The sequence below is a fragment of the Onychostoma macrolepis genome, chromosome 24 (genome assembly GCF_012432095.1).
Source record: "Onychostoma macrolepis isolate SWU-2019 chromosome 24, ASM1243209v1, whole genome shotgun sequence".
Taxonomy (NCBI): domain Eukaryota; kingdom Metazoa; phylum Chordata; class Actinopteri; order Cypriniformes; family Cyprinidae; genus Onychostoma; species Onychostoma macrolepis.
In genome coordinates, this window is record NC_081178.1 from 11184777 (window position 1) to 11193655 (window position 8879).

The window sequence follows — 8879 nt, forward strand, 5'->3', positions numbered from 1 at the left end:
TTAAATGAAACAGCTTACAACATCAAAGTGGAGGCACATCACACACATCAGCAAAAAAGAAAAAAAAATGAAGAAGGACCATAATATGCTTCCTTTGATCTTCCCCTGCTAATAATTATCCCAGCTACATGCAGGCATTCAAAGTCAGATTTGAATTAATAAGGCGACTGAATCCACAAAATGAAGAGACGTTCTTTAAGTGCTCATTTGAACCCATCAGCTCGGAGATAAACTTGATTATTGACTTTTACGCTTGGTGTATTTTCAGGGAACCAACGTGAACTGTTGTTTACCTCTGGGAAGGTTAAGAAACAATTGTGTTTTTATTGACAAAGTAATATTGTGAAACTGGCCACGTTTTATTAGCTGTAGGTTTAATATCTTTTTAAGTTTAAAAGAGGAATTGTTACAGTGTGTTCTAACCTTGTGCAAACCAACAAGATCCCAGTGCACTGAAAGCAAAAATGCTGCGTGATGCACTTCAATAACTGTCAATCAGGATGCTTTCCATTTCTGCATAATATAGTTAATAGGGTTTTAGACCAATGAGATTTCTCTGTGGGCAGGGTTGTCTATAATCTCAACACTATAGAATCTGTTGTGCATTTATTAGACATGTTTCTGTTCTGTTAATAATCACCTGCATTAGTGACTGCTTTTAATTGTGCAAGATATTAATCTATGTAATTTGCCTGTATCAATCAGAATTTTGGGTCATGTGAACACATTACTGGAAATATATACCATAAACAAAGAGTTATGTTATTAAATGAACATGTCCAAACATAGATATACTACTCTTTGAAAGTTCGGGGTCAGTAAGGTTTTTTTTTTTTTAAGAAGTTAATACTTCTATTCAGCAAGAACAAATTAAACTGATCAAAAGTGACAGTAAATCATTTATAATTATTACAAAAAAATTATATTTCAAATAAATGCTGTTTCTTTGAGCACCAAATCAGCATATTTCTTAATGATCATGTTTTTTAAAGGTCATTTAAAATTGTAATATTATTTACAGTTTAATATATTATAATATTAAAATAACATTTAATATTTACAAGATATTGCTGTTTTTACTGTATTTTTGGTCAACTGAATGCAACAATGTTAAGCAAGCAAGACTTTTAAAACATTTTAAAAAGTTCATAACCCCAAATTTTGAATGGTAGTGTAATTCTAGATAATATAGAAAATGAAGAAGAAGTTATGCATGTAAATGTATTCATTCATGTAAATCATATGCACTAACAGTAGCTTGAATAATGCAGAATACTATTATCATTGTTGAAATAGCATCTACAGAGTTCAATTTGCTTTACTAAAATCAGTTTTATTGAACTCATTTACCTAAAGCATGTTAAAAGTTATGACTGATAATAGTTATAAAAAAATGAAAAAGTAAGATTAGTATTATATGCTATTCTGAACATATAGTAAAGAGTAACTTCGCTCTCAGAGGCTACTTTTTTTTTTTAATTATAAGAGAATTATCGTTGTTGAATAAGCATCTACTGAGTTAAATTTGCTTTACTAAAATCTGTTTTATTGAACTCTTTGAACTCATTTGCCTAATTCATGTGATGCAGAAATAAGAATAAATTCAGTTGTAATTGCTATATTCAGCACATGATAATTAACTTGACATCAAAGCTCAGCTGTGGTAAACGTTTACTCGGGAATATAATATCTGTCTTTCCCTATGGTGTTATAATGAAAGCCATCTTCACAGGAGGAGACCACCAAAACCTTCAACAATGCTAGAAAATTCCTCAACCTGGACGATTATAATGATGTGATTGATTAGTCTCAGACGGAGGCCGTGGTCAAATGTTACTGTCTGGCCTTAGCGGGACCCCCCTCGTCTTAATCAGCACATTACTGTTGGTCTCTGGCTAAAGGAGAGTCCCTGTTTACCCCCTGTCTTAGGCACAGTCAAGCAGAACTGGAATAATGCTTTTCCCGCACTGCTGGAGGAATTGAGAATCAATACACTCGTGTTACAGGTCTACACTCGGGCCTGAATGAGGTTGTGTGTTAAGGATAACTGTGTATTTCAACAGTTCCACCACTCAGGGGTCAAATGTCTCTTTGTGGAGACAGTCGGTTCGGCTTTTGTACAGTATATTTGAGCCACAAGAATGTGCAGATTCATTGTAAAAACCTCAAATGAAGCTCACAAGATGCTGTTGGAGAGGAAAATAGACCTGAGGGAAGAACAGTGAGCAGAAGGAAAGCCCCTTGCTCTCCGCACAGAACTTGAGTCATGATTTTTGCTCGCTCTGTATAAATTTCCTTGCTGTACTTTGCTTCCCATGGAGGTCATGTGGGGGCATGTCGATTTCATTCTCTTGGCGTGTGGACGGTGCAGTTGCAGAGGCGGTGGCATGAAGTGATTCAAACCAGAAGCTAGATTGCATGGAAATGTCAGAGAATGAGTCTTTTTGCCAACTTGCTGTAAGTTTGTGGCATCTATAGGAAAGGTCACATGACATCTTCTTTATTACCTCAATATTTAATGAATGTGATTCAGAAGTCTGAGCTAAAAGCTTTAATCAAATAACCTTCAGACTGAGGGTCTGTATGCAGAGTTCAATTTGAGAAGACTTATATTACCAGTGTTAGGTAGGGTTCAGTTTAGGGCAATGAAGCGTCATTATGTCTTTTCAGCAAGCATGTGTTCAAAGATGTTTCAACCGTTCACAAGCTTTCTGATCCATATTGCAAATATCAACCATTATCCGAACTCACCAGTTCTGCACTTTAGTCACCTAATTTGCCAAAGTTATGTTCATGCTAAAGGATATTTGAAAGGTATTCAGATATTTATTTTGACGCACTATAAGTGGACAAAACACTGTAAGTAAACAAAAACTATATGTTCTGCTTTGTTCTCAGTTATATTTACCAGATTCTAAACATTAAACAGCGTTAGTTTATACTTTATAGTATTTATTAATATTTTGAATTATCTGCTCTTATTATATTTTAATTTTGGTTTAAATTTGAGTAATTGTGTTGTTTTAGTCATTTTAATTTTTTTTTTTTTTTTTTAAATAAGTTTTCATTTTTATTTCAGTTTTTGTTTTAGTAATTCAGCTCCAATTTATTTTTCAGTTAGTTGCCAAGGCAACCTTTTTCTTTTTTAATTTCCACTTCAGTACCAGTTCCAATCAGTAACCAGTGAGTAGTGCACAAGCCATATTACAAACCACGATCAGAACAGATAATAATAACAACAATAATAAAATAAAAGTAACAAAAGTAACGTCACTTTCACTTTCACTTAAATAAATAGGGATATGTGAATTTACATTAAAATTTTCATATTAAAAGTAAAAGTTTTTCACCTAATATTTATGTTTTAGTTTCTTTTCAACTTATTTCAATGAATGAAAACTATTTTTATTAGTCTTATAGTTAACCTTTAAGTTTTAGTTTTAGACTTATTGCACTTTTTACTTTGGTCCACAAAATTAGGCTTAGGCCTGTTTTACAGTGCAAGTGTACGCAAACACAAAGTGCACGTATTGTGCACAAATTTGTTGTTTCAATGCAGACCTAATTTTGCTGTGCATTGCTTGCTGAACTAATCAGAAAACATGCTTAAAATACACTATACATTTTTTTTTGTCAATATGGTCTTTTCCCATATGTATGAAGCAACATAAAATAATGACTTCTTTATAAATTAATAACCGATTGGAATAAAATGTGGTGATGTACATTAGATTTCATGACAATCAAATCTGTTATAGCCCTCAATGATTAACTATTGTTTAACCATTTTGAATTTATGGCTGTTTGTTAAGAGGCAAACTCCTTTGTGTCAAACTTTTTATGAATATGTGTTAGAGGTTAGGGTTAGGGTTAGGGTTAGGGTTAGGGTTGGGGTTGGGGTTGGGGTTAGGGTTAGGGTTAGGGTTATGGTTAGGGTTAGGGTTAAACTCAGTGTGAATGCACCACTTGGGCCTGCTGTTGCAATGAAGCAGCAGCTCTTCTTATACACTGCTTATGAGACTTTCTATCAACAGGAAATTGCATGCCATGGGTCAGTCACAATTAAAAAGGAGACCATATTAAAATTTAAAGGAAAGTATAGAATTGCATTGCCAAACAGTGCGTTACATTTGTTGTTTTTTATTTCTCTCTGAACTAAATCAGCCAATGCTGTGCAAGCAAACCAAAGCTCGGTTTGAACCACCCAGCGTTGCTACATCAACAGGAACGTAAACTCAGAGCGCTCCATGTGGTTTTGGCTCGGTCGCGGCCTGATCATTATACGCTTTGATCATCTAAACCTGGAGAATGCAGACAAACCGCTCCCTCCTCCAGTTTTCTCTCTTTAGCTCCAACAGCCAGTTACTGGTACTTAAATAGGCAGCATATTAGCATAAATTAGACTGCATGAATTTTTTAAAACCACAGCATGTCGTACTGAGGTTGACAAATAGTCAAGTCGGTGATTTAGAAACTGTACAGAGAGAACGACGGCGTAAGCAAAGACAGCGGGGCGTCACACGCAGATGGGAATTTCAGCAAACAACAGTCGTGTGATGATGAAACAGAAGCAAGGACATGTTTTGGTGTTTCTTTTTATTTTTTTGAGAGTCATTTTCTTTTATTATCCAAGCCATCTCCTTGACATCCAAGTGTGGGCGACTCATACAGAGCTTTGAAAAAATCAGAGGTGTCGGCACAAATACATAAACATGAAAATCAAAATATGAACGCATGCAAACAATCACAAGTGTCCTCGCCACAGCCCGCTTCCACAGCTCGAGCGATCGGGTCTCATTCGCAGGGGGGCCAACCTTATTACCATTGTGCTTTCGAATTCGTCCCAGACCGGGTATCCAAGCCTGTTTAGCCACAACACACTGTAAATGTAGAAGGGATGCTGGGATGGCCAGTCGCCCACTGTGAGCCAGCTGTGATTTTTAGATTGCAATTCTCCAGCTGTGCCGCCCCCATCAAAATCGGCTCTTTGTTGTCGAAGAAAAGTGCACATCCATGAAAATAGAGTCGAGCAGACCCCTCAGAGAGAGGACAAAGACAAACCAGTTCAAAGTTGGGCCGGGGAACGAGAAAGACATTCAACCTTTCATACACACGCTTTTATGTTTGCGTTTGTGTGTGAGGGATTACCACACTCGAAACAAAATGGCCGTTCTCAGTGCTTCACAAGCCTGAGAGCACACCGCCTAACTGGATTGTTGAAGCGTTCGCAGTGAATGCTCAAGAGTTGACCTTTGGGGCCAGTGATCGATACGGGGATATTTTGTGCGTTCAGTGGCGGGCCTGTGAAGAGACGGCCGGCTCTCGGGCTGGAGGGAGTTCTCATCGGCCTGAAGGCTGAACGAAGTGGAGAGGTGGGGGCAAGTGGAGATGCTAGAGAGACTGATTTCATTCAACGTGCCTTTTAGGTAAAATCAATAATGATCTATTCATTGAGTGTCTTGCACGCGGTGTGGGCTGCCTTCTCCAATAATACCTGACAAAGAGCAGGAGGCCTCTAAACACCGACCAAGTCAAGCTGTAATGAAACCGGCTCTCACAGGTCCTTAACTGAAGCTGATATTAGCTTTGTGTAGACGGCTGTGCTTCAGTGCTCAGGCCTGACCCGGGCCCTTGGGGAGCCCCGGGAGTCACACTGACTCAATTCGGTGCTTACTCACACTGACTCAGCTCCAAGGGAGCAACCGGTTAAGCATGACACACTTAAACTTAACTTGACCTTATTTTCTACTTGGGAGCATTGACTGTTAAAGACTCACTTTATTTTGGAGTTGTGCATCAGTTGTGCAAGTTAGAAGCTCTTTTTTTGGAGCTCTGCTGTCTTGCCCTTTGACCCCTGTGTGGCCCAACATGGCAGCACCTGTGTTCTCAGATGCTTCTTCAGATAAAGAGAGATTTGCAGCTATGTAATGTAATTCTCCAAATCCTTTTTAGATTGGAATATCAATCACAATGCAAGGGTATACAGACAGCCACTTTCCTCACCTTTATGTACAGTATGATAAGTATCAAGTATTTTTTATATATGCATTATTTATATAATTTGTATTATGTATATGTGTATATATGTATATATGTATATATGTGCATTATTTATATTAATAATAATAATAATAAATTATTAATTAATAAATTAATAATAATAACTTATTATTATTATTAACTAAATGTATAATTCATCTAAATTATGCATCATGTATGGATGTTGGAATGTTGTTTTAAAATAATGCATCATGTATGGACATTGGAAGGTTGTTTTTATGATGAAAATAAATGTATTTTTCTATAAAAAAAATATTTTTCTATATGAACGTAATGTTTTGCACTTTATATATATATATATATATATATATATATATATTCTTTATCAAGTATGTTTTAAACAAGACTAGTGGGACTACTGGAGGCTAGTATACTTTTTTGTATACATATTTAAAATGTGTAGCTATATGGAAAATATATAAAATATGAAAATGTTATATAAAATAAATTAATTTTCATATTTTTTCTATTTTTAACAAGAATATACAGTATATGATGCATTATTTATATTAATAATAAATTATTTTTCTTAGCTAAATTTACAATTAACGTAATGCATCGTATGGATGTTGGAAGGTTGTTTTTTTTATGATGAAAATAAATGTATTTTTCTGTATTTTCATGAACATGTAATCTTTTGGGCTTTTTTTTAAATACAGTCTTGATCACAGGAGTCCCAGTGTGCCTTCTGTTTAACATCCGTGTAGCCTTTCAAAATGAACCATCAAAGCAATGTTGTCCATAAAACCTTCATAATGGCCTTTCTGTCCAGTCCTGCCTTGTTCTCAATTAAACATCATATTCCAACACAATTAATGAGCTTTAGAGATTCTCTTTTTCATTAGAGGATTTTCTTGTCTCTGAAATTGGCCATTCAAGCCACCCCTTATAAGCATGATGTTTTCATTATGCCTCCCAGCCAACCCATTTTGTGGCCGTATTATTTTAATTGTTTCACTTAGATGGTGTATAACATTAATAATTAAGTCTAAATGTAGTGTGATAAGAGCTTTATGATCCTTCAGGCCCACTAGCTCAGTTATTATATTGTGTAGCTCTCTTTTGAACTAATTAATGCAATGATTGAGGTTACACACAAACACACACACACACAAACTGATTGTTGATGTGGTGTTTGGCCTCTGACAGAGTGCTGCATTAGAGGGACTGACAGGGTCTCTTTGGATTCTCAAGTGGAAGTATAAATTAAACATCATTATGTAGTCCAATCACAAGTGGAGATGGATCTTAGTCTTTCACCTTCTGGGTTCACTGGGGCAAACTCATCAAAATGTATCTGTAAAACACTGAAAAATAAGAACAATGTTTGTTTGTTTGTTTAACTTGGTTAGAATGATGTCCCACATTTGAAGAAAGTGTTTGTCGTTATTTATTTATGTGTGAAATTACAAATTTGGGTAGCTTTTCACAAGTCCAGTTGTTTCACAGATCACATTTTACATTACACTGTTTATAAAGTTTAGTATGATGCTTGATTTTAATAGGCTGAGACAGGTTCTGTGCCTCAGTGATTTATTATTATTATTATTATCATCATTATTATTATTATTAGTCTTTATGAGTGAGTCACTGAATCACAAACTCAAATGATTTGTTCAAAGACACTGATTCTTTTAAGAACTAAACACTGGCAACAGCTGATTCTGCTTTGGCTATGTTTGAATAATACTGACCAAACATTTAATTCAAATATTCACTTCATTTAAAATTTTTGGTCACATTTTTGCGATAGAAATGCTACAGCCTCTATAATTTTTTCAACAAAAACATGTGGACATCACAACCCTTACAATAATTAAGCATGGTTTTATCATAGTAAAACTGCTTCATTTTCTTTTGTGTGATTTATGAATGCTTGAGACTATAAATTCAATCAGACAACTGTAATAAATATGTAGGCTATTAATAAAATGGTAACTGTACAAGAGCTATAATTGTAATTTTTGAAAATAATACAATTTAATTATAATTTAGTTAGTTTTATATTTTATTAAAGTTCTATTTTGAGCCCTATAGTAGTTTTTTTTTTTTTTTTTTTTTTTACTTCCATAATATTTGGGGGAAGGGGCATAACAATACAATTCTGCATGAAATGTAAGTAACTCAATATATTAACTTACTGTTTATTCAACGTTTGGATAAAAGCAATATCAGGTGTAGTGTTTTGTCACAGTTTCAAAACCATTTTCTATTAGTTTTGTTCTTATAAGCATACAGAGTGTTTTTGACTGAGCATCTGGTATAATTATTATAATTAAAATTAAGCAAAAACAACACCTTTGCCTGAGGTGATTTAGCATGATCATTTGATTTCAATGTATAGGATATGTGTTGTTTCATATGTCTTGGCTGCCCTTGTGACTTTCTTCATGGGAATCAGTTCACAAAATGTGTCATAACTGTATGATAAACAAATGTAAAACACCCAGCAGTGTAAAGACTAAAGAAATGTTTATTTGGTGCACAAAATGTAGTTTATCTGGACTGTTTTCTGCCCTCTGAGCTTCCCTCGCCACATTTTATTGAAAATGAAGGGGAGAAAGTGAAAGGAATACCTGTCCTTTTCTCTCATGTAACCACTTAACCATCTCTATTCAAGATAGGGTCAGGGCCCCAACATGTTGTGTTCGTTATTACATGGTCACTTTCACCGAAGAGACGAAATCTTTTCATTTAGATGAGAATGAGTGCATCTCTCTCTATTTAGTGTCACAACATCCCGCTTGCTTGTTTACTTGTCTGTCTGTCTGTCTGTCTATCTGTCTATCTATTTATCTATTTATCTATCTATCTATCTA